The sequence below is a fragment of the Leptodactylus fuscus genome, chromosome 9 (genome assembly GCF_031893055.1).
Source record: "Leptodactylus fuscus isolate aLepFus1 chromosome 9, aLepFus1.hap2, whole genome shotgun sequence".
Taxonomy (NCBI): domain Eukaryota; kingdom Metazoa; phylum Chordata; class Amphibia; order Anura; family Leptodactylidae; genus Leptodactylus; species Leptodactylus fuscus.
Window position 1 is genome coordinate 79,066,533 of NC_134273.1, and position 12,980 is coordinate 79,079,512.

A 12,980-nucleotide genomic window follows, 5' to 3' on the forward strand; every position below is an offset into this window, starting at 1 on the left:
CAAACCTATATATCCGTCTGCTCCGCTCCTCCTGCTCTATAACCTGCTGCCCGCAGAGAGTTTCGAATGCGCAATGTGACTGGCTGCCTATAAGTAAGATGGATAGTAGGCAATATACATAGTATTCATGACTTCAATTTACCGGCGCCTCACGGTATGGCTGAACTTGTTAGTAAATTCTGGAGAAGAAATATCAATTTTAATATGATTATTATAGAAAATGGTGCAACCCCGCGTGTCGGCGTATAAAATATATGTACGTGCCACGCGACGAAACCCGTGCAATGCTGCGCTGAGAACTTCTGTATAGATCAACTTTATTGAGTCATTTTACTTCCACCCGAGACAGAAGATTTATGCAGTTTAATATAAGCAAACTCGCCAACAAATGTAAATTTAATACGCGTTACTATAATGCATTTAGTGGCGTAACTTCCAAAAATTAAAAGTCCTTAACTTTCTCATTCTCCATATATTCAGATTGATTGGTTACTCGGCTTCATTATTCTCCCCGCTATGATTTATGGACTGGTAAATAATTCTGAAAGCTTACTATGAACAAATTAGAGGATATAATAAAATGCAACATTATCTGATTTGGGGAAGAAAAATGGAGCGCGCTCTCCGACAGTCCTGCCGTTATTAGGATTTTTAGCCGTAGTCTGTGGTATAGTATAGAAGGGATGGGGGCTGCAGCCATATATGATAATGAGTGGTCCTTATTTTCATCCAGTATGGCTTCCATTACAGCTTCAACAGTTTTCTGCCCAACTTTTTGGAATCCAGTAAAGGATTATGCTCTGTATCACCCCCCCCCCCCCCTTGCTGATATCACTATTGAACTGACATTATTGGGATTGTCCTGCAAACAAGACCATCAAATGGAGTGGCTGAGTATATGAGGGGCGCACAGAGAAACGGCCCTCTCACTGAACGTGGTCTCCACCGCTTCCGGAGAATGGTGGCCTGGTGACCAAAGAGTAATGATAGATGCATTCAGTGGATGCTTTGGGGTCCTCAAGTGAATGTTGAGTGCAGTTCATAATACTTATTGCCCCTAGGACTCCCTGCTCCTTCCCTGCACTGGAGTCACTCTGATGTAGGCACCTTGACTACAAGAAGTGGGGAGTCCAAGGATTTGTAAGTCCTAAGAATCATATTTACCGCTATAGTGTGTGGGACCTGGGGCGTCTGTACTGTTTGGGACTTGGGGAGCCTGTATTGTTTGGGACCTGAGAGGCCTGTACTGTTTGGGACCTGGAGGACACTATACTATGTGGGGGCATATCTCTCTCTGGAGAACCTCTTCTGACTCCCACTCTGGAGGACCTCTTCTATCTCTCTCCTGAGGACTTCTTCTATCCCCCTCTCTGAAGGACCTTTTTATCTCCCTCTCTGGAGGACCTCTCTTATCTCCTTCTTTACAGGATCTCTCTTAGCTTCTTCTCTAGAGGACCTCTCCTATCTCCTTCTTTACAGGATCTCTCTTAGCTTCCTCTCTACAGGACCTCTCTTAGCTCCCTCCCTGGAGGACCTCTCTTATCTCCTTCTTTCCTAGCTCTCTCTCTCTCTCTGAAGGACCTTTACTATCTCTCTATATCTCTCTGGAGGATCTTTCCTATCTCTCCCTATCTGAAGGAACTCTTCTGTCTCCCTCTCTGGAGGACCTTTCTTAACTCCCTCTCTGGAGGACTTCTTCTATCTCTCTGAAGGACTGCTTCTATCTCCCTCTCTGGAGGACCTCTCTTCTCTTCCTCTCTGGAGGACTTCTACCTCTCTCTCTGGAGAACATCTTCTATCTCCCTCAATGTTAATATGAAAATATCCTCCAAACATCTATTTTGACCTGGGGGGGGGGGGGGGGCATAATTTGGAACTAAATAAACTTTCCTGGTCAAAACTAATATTTCGTGCCATAGCAGTTGGTCCATGACACCAGTTTCTTCTCTTGCCTTGTGTCCTGCACTGACTGCCTCCTGAGGTCCTGCACTAGGCATAATATATACAATATAGATTTCCCCTGGAGTGTTCCTTTAAGAGATTTATAGCTTACTTTCGTCTTCAGATTGGACGCTGTTGTCAGCCATCTCTCACTCCTTCCAATCCCGACGTTATCTGCGTCATCATTCATCTCATAAATTGCAGTAATTCATTCATCTCTAAAGTCATCCGCATTAAAAGGAACATAAAGATATCCGTCAGTAGGAATCTGCGAGATTAGATAAACGGAGGGGGGAAAAAAAAAAAAAACTTTTATCACTTTTTGTATTCCAGTCCTCGGTGATCACAGCTGACATTATACAAAGGAAACAACAACCAATTCCAAATGGCCTCAATTATCTAGATAGAAGCCCCGGAATATATCATTTTCTATTAGTAGATAAATAAAATCAGCGATACAGATCAGACCGCAGCTCTGCAACTTATCAGCAGCTCCGACAGTCCGCGGATGTAATCTTGACTCCTAGCTTGTAAGGTGGAGTATGTCTACAGTAAGACGCAACTTGATGCAACCGCTGTAAAAATACTCGATAAAATAGATTACGGCATCTGTAATACGGGGAGATGTGACCGGTCGGGGGCCGCGCTGTGTACTGGAGCCATTACACATGTTAGAACATCGGGGACATTTTCATACCATCATTGAGTAAAGGTGAACGTGACACGGGGTCATACAACAGGGAATTCTGGGTAATTGGGGTAGTTACATGGTAATTGTAGAGCACATAGATACCCATGACATTGTAAACCGTATATATCCAGTTGCAGAGTTCAACAAAAAAGTCCTCCATCCAGTACAATGATGGCGGGGGTCGCAGATACTTGATAGACCTCATTATAGTCAATGGGGTCCTTCGGGATCCATTGGTGATGGGTAAGTATCTACAGATCTATCCTTTGTTCTGAACAGAAGAAGAGACTAATAGTAACGCTAATATGTACTTACCCTATGTGACTTTTCTGAGATCCACCACCATGACAAAAAGGGGTGTGGAGGGCAAGGGGACCACTAATTTGTCACCAGAGGGGTGTAAAAGAATGAAAACATATGTGGGGTCTCTTACTTGCAACTAATCTGGCCTGGCAATGCTCACAAGGCCACCAGCTATTCTTCATAACCCCCCAACCCTCGTAAGTGTGCATGTTCCTTCATTAGACAGAGGGGAATAGATCACGACTAAAGATGGCGGACTACCCAAGATGAATTTAATTTTGGGTTCGAGTGGCTCGGATCCCTGATTCGTTTCGGGTCAAACAAGTTCGGATAGAATTGGAAACAAAATTATTATACTTTGATGTATCCTCATACCCCAGAATATAATCGGTGTAGGCACAAGTGAGGTGTAGAAAATGAAAAACATTCATACACGCCTTCTGTCCTAGCGGCCTCCAGCACTCTCTCTCTCTGCCTCCTCTGAGATATCATATGCCCAGGGTCACCACATATAAATATATACAGGAATCTTTTTTGAGTGTCCTATGAAATCAGCCATGTTCCCGACTCCTCTTCGCACTCCCATATCTCGCTGTAAGATAACTGGCTGCAGCAGGAGCCTCCCCCTCAACCCTGTCCACGTTAGGACAAAGAGATTGTTAAGTCCGTCTGCTAAGCCTCTCATGTACTCACAAGTGAGAGTCGACCAGGTCAGAAGAAGATTGACCCAAGTTTCTGGATCATGATGCAAACCGAGACTAAGGGTGACTATATTTTGTTCTTGTGTTAAGAGAACCAAGCCATGGGGTAGGGGCATTGGAAAGAACAAAGACAAAGATGCAACCTTTTTTAATTGAGGACTGATATACTAAGGTTTGCTGTGAATTTAGGAAAAGTAGATGCATCTTCTCGCTCAAACAAAAATGTTACCATCGGGATTGACCACCAAAGGGGCGAGAAGATGGAGGTGAACCAGGTCTAGTGGTAGCGTGTGCCGAATGCCCCAACAGGTGTCCGATTTTTAGAGACTACAGTCCACTGTAAGTCTCATAGTAACACTGGGGTATGTACATCTCATCTCTACATTTATATGTATCGAACTGTTTCCTGTATTATACCCTCATTTACATTTCCATGACCCAGATCTAAATATATTCGGCAAGAAGAATGTTTGATGTCTCCTAAACTAGAGCAAGCTGACTCTTCCTACTGTCAAACTAATAGACAAATTGTCCTGGGAGATTAGTTCAGTCCCTTAAGTTTGCTTAAAAATTTCAAAAGTCTTAAATAAATTGTGAGTTGTCTAAAATTTTATGGCGTGAGTCATTGATTGGTAAAATCCAAGGGACGTTTCTGTGGACACAGCACAACATCTGCTTGTTTAGTTTTATAGCAGCAGAAATATGAAAATTCTTATGTACGGAGAGCGAATACCTAAGGAAAACAGTGGTAGGGCTGAAGGGATAGCTTGACCCGATACAAAATGCTCAACAGGGCCCCAACCTACTATATCATTTAGAATATTGATGTCATCTTATATGGCAGCGGAGCTTTTTGGTCTTATTTTCCAGGCCTCCTCCGAGTCCTCAAAGTTGTCCCATACCGATTAGGGTAGTGGAGGCAAGTTGGTAGGGACTAGGGGTGGGTCAAGCATTAGGACTCACTGTCGTTCCCCTTCCTTCTAGGTTCCAACAAAAGCTTCTGGGGACTTGCTTAAAGGGATCCTATCATACAAGCCCTTTTTTTTTCTGAGTAACACGTCGGAATAGCCTTAAGAAAGGCTGCTCTTCTCCTACCTTTTGTTGTCTTTTCCACGCCGCCGTTCCGTAGCAATCCAGTTCTTGTTGGTATAAAATTAGTTATCTCACAGCACTGGGGGCGGGCCTCAGCACTCAAACAGCACTGGGGGCGTCCCCAATGCTGCGAGAGAACTCTCTCCAGCGCTGCCTCCATCTTCGTCAGCAATGTCCTCTTCATTCTGTTCTTCTGGCGCAGGTTTCAGACTTCTAGGCCTCGGGCAGAGCAGACTGCGCATGAGAAAATGGCCGCTTACAATACTGTGTAAGCGGCCGTTTTCTTGTGGCCTGTGGGCATGTGCATTCTGCTCTGCCCGAGGACTAGAAGTCTGAAACCTGCGCCGGAAGAAGAGGATGAAGAGGTTGTTGCTGATGAAGATGGAGGTGGCGCTGGAGAGAGTTCTTTCGCAGCATTGGGGACGCCCCCAGTGTTGTTTGAGTGCTGAGGCCCGCCCCCAGTGCTGCGAGATAACTCATTTGCATACCGTCAAGAATCGGAATTCCTATGGAATGGCGGTGCTGAGAAGACAACGAAAGGTAGGAGAAGAATAGCCTTTCTTAAGACTATTCCGACGTGTTAGGGAGAGTTCACACGGTGTAACGTGCCGCGTGATGAGGCACGTGTACGCCGCGAGAGCCTTTGCGAGCCGTACACGCTCCCATTGATTTCAATGGGAGCAGGGATCGTATGCGCCGCGCTAGTTTGCGGCCGCAACATCACAGCCGCAAACTAGCGCTGCGCATACGATCCCCGCTCCCATTGAAAGCAAAGGCTCCCGCGGCGTACACGTGCCACATCACGCGGCACGTTACACCGTGTGAACTCTCCCTTACTCAGAAAAAAAGGGTTTGTATGACAGGATCCCTTTAACAATTAGTCAAAATATTTTTAGATACATCAGAGCACTAAAAAATTGTTGCAACGTGTATGCACCTTTTAACAAAATCATCGATCCAAATGAGAACCTTCTAATACTCATTTCTTGGTTGGTTTCTTAAAGGGTTTCATTTGTCAGATGGCGTTATCGATGACAGTGTATTATTCCTTATACTCTCGATGACAAGTTCCACACGAGCGCTTTCTCCCGCCATACCGTACAATTAATAATTCTTACCAACACCTTGACTTTAAAAATAAAAAATAGACACATTTGTGATTCCGTAATTCACACTTGCCAACAGTCTTTCGACAATGATCTTTAGCAGTTCGTTCATCTCAATGTGATTTTTTTGTTGTTGTGACTCAGATCGGCACAATTTAGAAAAAAAATTAAAAAAAATTCTGATCTTTAAATGCAGTTTTTTGTGAGCTGGTTATGGTCTCCAGACAGGAATACACAAGGATTTCTTCACTGTCTAAAACAATTTTTATTTCAATTGTTATTACCCAATTATAAAAGAATCATTTTTATCTACCTTCAATTAGCCCAACCGTGCAGCTCCAACCATCGCTATTAAGATACTTACCGCTCGGATCACTTGTTTTACGGCCAAAACCTTGACTAAATTTTATTTCATGGAAGGGATTCTAAGAAATAGAATTGGTGCTATGCTGAGCCTCATATTTCTCCATCCATTAAGTGTTTATAGGTCAAACCAAAGGTGAACGGATTGATGGCCGAAACCTCAAACATTCTGGATTGATGGCCAAGTATACCTTTGTATTTATTTTCTTGGAGCACGGGTCCTACAAAATATTGATTTTCTATTATAAATATCCCTGAAGGCTTCATATTTGTTTAGAAACGCCTTAGGAAAAAAATTGGCGTAACGATTGAAAAGTTACCTCTTCGAGAAGACCGCCTATGATCGAGAAGGGATTTTTCAGTTAAGAATTTTTAGTTCCTTTGTAGGGTTGAGCCGATCTTGAGATTTCAAGATCGATTTTAAAATCCGATTTCCGATCATTTTCCAGCCGATCTCGATCGTGAAATTTGCTCGATCGCCGATCGGAATCCGATCTTTTCCGATCCCGATCTTCAACCCTAGTCAATGCTTTTCTATGGGAAAAGTCATTTTTAGGGTTGAGCCGATCTTGAGATAACCTCCGATCTCGATCCCACTGGAAAAGATCGGGTCGGAATTCTGATCTCGATCATGAAATTTACTCGATCGCCGATCGGAATCCGATCTTTTCCGATCCCGATCACTCAACCCTATTCCTTTGTCCTTGAGAGGATCACCCTTCTACAAGTGCATTTTGAACTCTAGTTTTTGTTTGGTCCTGATTAGAGATGAGCGAGTAGTTAAATACTCGATATTCGATATTCGTTTCGAGTAGCCCCTCATTATTCGACTACTCGAATCGAATATCGAATCCTATTATAGTCTATGGGGGGGAAATGCTCGTTTCAGGGGTAGGCAATAGAGATGAGCGAACAGTAAAATGTTCGAGATTCGATATTCGTTTCGAGTAGTCCCTCAATATTCGACTACTCGAATTGAATATTGAACCCTATTATAGTCTATGGGGGAAAAATGCTCGTTTCAGGGGTAGGCAACGATCGATCAAATTATACTTACCAAGTCCACGAGTGAGGGTCGGGCTGGATCCTCCGAGAAGTCTTCTCTTGCAGTGTCCCCGCGGTATCTTCCGGCTCTTCATTCACTCTGCCAGGCATCGGGCCTGGGCAGAGCCGACTGCGTATGCCCGCACTACAAGCGGACATGCGCAGTCGGCTCTGCCCAGGCCTGATGCCTGGCAGAGTGAATTCAGAGCCGGAAGACTCCGCAGGGACGCTGCACGGAGAAGACTTCTAAAGGTAGGAGAAGAACCAGCGTTGATTGGCCGACTGTATAGCATTCAGCCAATCAATGCTGGTTCTGCATCGAACTTTTACATTCAAATAGCGAGTGGTACTCGATCGAGTACGAGTATTTTGAATACCTTAGTATTCGATCGAATACCTACTCGATCAAATACTACTCGCTCATCTCTAGTCCTGATACATCAAGCATGTGGCCACAGTCTTCTCAAAAAGGTGGCCTTTTACGGGAAACGTTTCACTATATCGTTACAACAATTATTGGCATCCATTTAACCTGTTTGAGATCACCCCCAAAAAAATGATGTTGAAAAATGGTCTTCTTGAAGGGTGGTCTTTTTAAAGAAAAGTGCACATAGTATATGAGTGAACTGTTAATCTGTCAGGGATGTGTTATGGACCAAAGGGTGAGTCAGACTTTTGGAGAGCCTCTTCGAGACGACTAATGCTCGAGATGACCATTTGCCTTTGCATTGTTGGGTGGTCCAGTGGTTTGGGTCATTCAATGGCTTACTCAATACAGTGGCAACGCTTCAAGATGTCTTCGATATGAAAAAATTGGGCCAGTTCCTTAGCAAACATTGTGTTTTACTGGTGTGATGTTCTTTAGGCTGAACTTTGGTTGTGTGATAAAATTACACGTTCCCATGATCATCAACGATATTTAATAATCACAAGAATTCTAACAAGATCAACATAGTTGCAACTTTTTTTTTACTGAAGGAGCGACTAAAATTGTAAGGTAGTCTGGTGTAAGACCAAAAATTGATGTTGAGCAACTGATAAACCCACAAGATCCTATCAAGTGGTTCCATATGGTCCATATATACAGCCATATTAATGAGTCATGCCCCCACACTATACCTACCATTACATCTCTTTCTATATATTCTATATTATATCTTTCAGCCCATTAACTATTACTGCATTTGGCCCCATTTGTGGTTTAGCACCTGTCAGGGCACTTTTCGAGTCAGGGTCGTATCTTGAGGGGGTGCAGTCGCGTTGAGGAGCTTTAGGGGGCCAAAACCACTGGCATCAGTATTCAAATTGCAGCTTCCATCTGACCCATAAGCCACGGAGACCCCCATATTACCCTAACCATACTACTCCTTAGCACCCATAACCATCACTATCAAGAATATGCTGTAGGAATGCTGTAGGGGGCATGGAATAAAAATTACACCGGGGCAACTGGAGCCAAAGGTGTAGGACCAAGGGTGTAGCTATAGTGTGAGCAGAGGTAGTGACAGGGCTCTGGAGCTTCAGGGGACGCAAAACCCTCTTTACAACATAAGAATACACCAGTTTTACAGATGGCGCATAGTAAAAAGAGCTCTGTTACAAATTTTGCATGGGTCTCTAAGAGGTTCAAGTTGCTCCTCTATTTTGCACCACTTTGTTACACTATAATGGAATATTTTAAGAGCTACAATGCCAGGAGAGAGTGCAAACAGTTGAGCGAAGAATGGATTACATATATCTGGAGCGATCCATTATTTCATTCTATCGCTGAGACCCCAGAGAATAAGGAACGTCTGAACAGGAAAATATTTAATGGTAATGCAGGTTGCATATTATTTTATTATGAAAAGATTTCGGCAGTCTTAATTGATTCCTTTTAGATTCTGCATAAAAAGAGATTTCTTTGACGAATGACAAGATAATTTTCTTGGTTTGTTGAATGGATAGAGAATTGCTATAATTTATTGTATCGCTTTTAGCATTTATTATATTCTTTTAAATATGTTTCTAGCAATAAAAGAGATGTCATTCAGGCCTTATAGTGTACTACATGTTGTACCCTAAAGACATCAAACCAGGGTGACAGAAGGTCCTCCAATGGGCTTCTCCTGGGGCACAACATTGGTCCAACAGAAGACAATCCCTCAGGGTTCTAAAGAACTCCAGGGTTCCAGGAATCCTTGGTTGATACATTTAGGTTTAAGTTTGTTTACTAAGTAACAACTGTAGTGGTTTGCAGGTGACAACCTAGGTTCTCCATGCTCTTGTAAAGATCGAGCGTATCTAATAGAAGATATGGTGGGAAGTATATATATACAGTCCTATGAAAAAGTTTGGGCACCCCTATTAATCTTAATCATTTTTAGTTCTAAATATTTTGGTGTTTATAACAGCCATTTCAGTTTGATATATCTAATAACTGATGGACACAGTAATATTTCAGGATTGAAATGAGGTTTATTGTACTAACAGAAAATGCGCAATATGCATTAAACCAAAATTTGACCGGTGCAAAAGTATGGGCACCTCAACAGAAAAGTGACATTAATATTTAGTAGATCCTCCTTTTGCAAAGATAACAGCCTCTAGTCGCTTCCTGTAGCTTTTAATCAGTTCCTGGATCCTGGATAAAGGTATTTTGGACAAACAATTCAAGTTCAGTTAAGTTAGATGGTCGCCGAGCATGGACAGCCCGCTTCAAATCATCCCACAGATGTTCAATGATATTCAGGTCTGGGGACTGGGATGGCCATTCCAGAACATTGTAATTGTTCCTCTGCATGAATGCCTGAGGATTTGGAGCGGTGTTTTGGATCATTGTCTTGCTGAAATATCCATCCCCGGCGTAACTTCAACTTCGTCACTGATTCTTGAACATTATTCTCAAGAATCTGCTGATACTGAGTGGAATCCATGCGACTCTCAACTTTAACAAGATTCCCGATGCCGGCATTGGCCACACAGCCCCAAAGCATGATGGAACCTCCACCAAATTTTACAGTGGGTAGCATGTGTTTTTCTTGGAATGCTGTTTCTTTTTGGACGCCATGCATAACGCCTTTTTTTATAACCAAACAACTCAATTTTTGTTTCCAAAATGAAGCTGCCTTGTCCAAATGTGCTTTTTCATACCTCAGGCGACTCTGTTTGTGGCGTGCTTGCAGAAACGGCTTCTTTCTCATCACTCTCCCATACAGCTTCTCCTTGTGCAAAGTGCGCTGTATTGTTGAGCGATGCACAGTGACACCATCTGCAGCAAGATGATGCTGCAACTCTTTGGAGGTGGTCTGTGGATTGTCCTTGACTGTTCTCACCATTCTTCTTCTCTGCCTTTCTGATATTTTTCTTGGCCTGCCACTTCTGGGCTTAACAAGAACTGTCCCTGTGCTCTTCCATTTCCTTACTATGTTCCTCACAGTGGAAACTGACAGGTTAAATCTCTGAGACAACTTTTTGTGTCCTTCCCCTGAACAATTAAGTTGCACAATCTTTGTTTTCAGATCATTTGAGAGTTGTTTTGAGTAGCCCATGATGCCACTCTTCAGAGGAGATTCAAATAGGAGATCAACTTGCAATTGGCCACCTTAAATACCTTTTCTTATGATTGGATACATCTGGCTATGAAGTTCAAAGCTCACTGAGGTTACAAAACCAATTTTGTGCTTCAGTAAGTCAGTAAAAAGTAGTTAGGGGAATTCAAATCAATAAAATGATAAGGGTGCCCATACCTTTGCATCGGTCAAATTTTGGTTTAATGCATATTGCACATTTTCTGTTAGTACAATAAACCTCATTTCAATCCTGAAATATTACTGTGTCCATCAGTTATTAGATATATCAAACTGAAATGGCGGTTGCAAACACCAAAATATTTAGAACAAAAAATGATTAAGATTAATAGGGGTGCCCAAACTTTTTCATAGGACTGTATATATATATATGTGTACCACAAATACTGGTTCTGTCTACTAGAAAGAACATTCTGCCCTGGACAAAATCTTTGGACAAGACAAGGCTGAAATCCATCAGGTTCTGAGTTCTTGGATGTTGTCATAGAACCATCGTATCCCTCTCTTTTTCTTCATGGAACATGATCTTTCCTTCCTATATTGGGAGACAAAGCGGAACTTTATGCTCCATCATGGGACATCGAAAAATATAATTCAGAACAACTTGTTGCCTTCCTCCTACATGTCCCAGTTCATACTCATTGATAAAAGGAAACATAGATTGGGCTATTTACCTATCGTCCTATCCAGCCATAGTTTATATTATCGTTTTTAATAGAGATAAGCGATGGTTCCAAGGATTTGTTCTCCTTGCCAAATTTGGAGTCGGAAAGAAATTTTCCCCCTAATACGGTATAATTGGTGCCTTCCTTGAAGTGGTTTTTGTCTTCCTCTGGATCAGCCTTGTAGGGATATAAGTTGAATTTGATAGACCTGCGTCTTTATTCCTTCTTATCATCTATGGATTTGTATTTTATGGTTCTGTTTTTGGTCCCTTTTTGATACAATGGATAACATTCTCTTATTAACCATATGGAGGTTTTAGAGTAGACCAAATGGTTTCATTGATGGGATGAAATCGATAGATAAATATGGCTGTACACCTTTGTTGGCCAAGCCAACCAATCTCGGTAAGACCAGTTGACCACCTAATGTATTTGGGGTGGACGATGCCATCCCCCAAAGAAGATTAGAATATGCCAATGCTGGACACTTCTTAAATGATTGAAATTCAGCTTGCTCAATCCTTCTCTTTCTTGTCATCTGCCATGATGGAATTGGGTCATCACCATACACAATAGATCTGTTCCTGCCAAAATTTGGCAGATAATTATCTAAGCCAACGTTTACATAGGTGCCAGAATCTCTGTTCCATCCAAAAATATGGACATCTGACGGATTATAGTCAATGGGGTCCATCAAAAAATGGATCTGTTTTCAGTTCCCTTGGTCCGTCGGAAGACTCCCCGACGCCTCTATGACCCCAGTGTAAAGTCCATATCCCCAACCTTTCTTAAATTCTTCCAACTTAGTATTTCATGACTCTTATTCTGTGATGCATCAGAAAACATAAAAGTAAACCTTGTAGCAGCCTTACATGGATGATATCCCAGTACGGAACAGAAGAGAATGTAATCTGGACATCAATCTCTAAAGCTTTGCAGAAACCATCGGATTATTGAATGTCTTTTGATAATGAATTCAGCATATTAACTATGATAATGGAGCTGGCAGATCATCCTGCATTAGCTTAAGAATCACAACGTCTTTGTTATTTCCCGTTAAATGGAAACCATTGTTTTATTTGACATTCTGAAAGATTTAATCAATTTAATTGACTGGTTCTTTTCTCAACCTGGATCCGACCAATCCCTCTTGGAGTCAACTCTTGTCACGGAGACAGAGTAATCGATAGCAGGAAGTTTTGTACAACTGGGTATTGTGTGGCATTACTAATGTCTCACACCCGGCTCTGCACAGGCTCATTTGTAGCGTCTTTATCTCGCCCTTGTTATCTTAGGTATTTTCCATAACAAATACATTTAGGATTGATACAAATGACTTCATTAAATATATTCTTATTCCGAGTGGAGAGTCAGTGGTGAAACAATTAACTTAGATCATTTTGCTATTCGCAAGGGCATGCCCTGTGAAATAGAACCTATTCTTCAGTGTGATACAAGTGATCATCGGAAGTGAAGTCCTAAAGGCTGCTCTGTCTGCTGACCAC

The 12,980-nt window shown here is 42.2% G+C and overlaps 1 protein-coding gene across 1 annotated transcript in view; it reads left to right on the plus strand.

The window, feature by feature from the left end:
• Window positions 1-12,980, plus strand: part of TAFA1 (TAFA chemokine like family member 1) — a 299,909-nt gene that overhangs the window by 57,133 nt on the left and 229,796 nt on the right. The window lies entirely within an intron of this gene.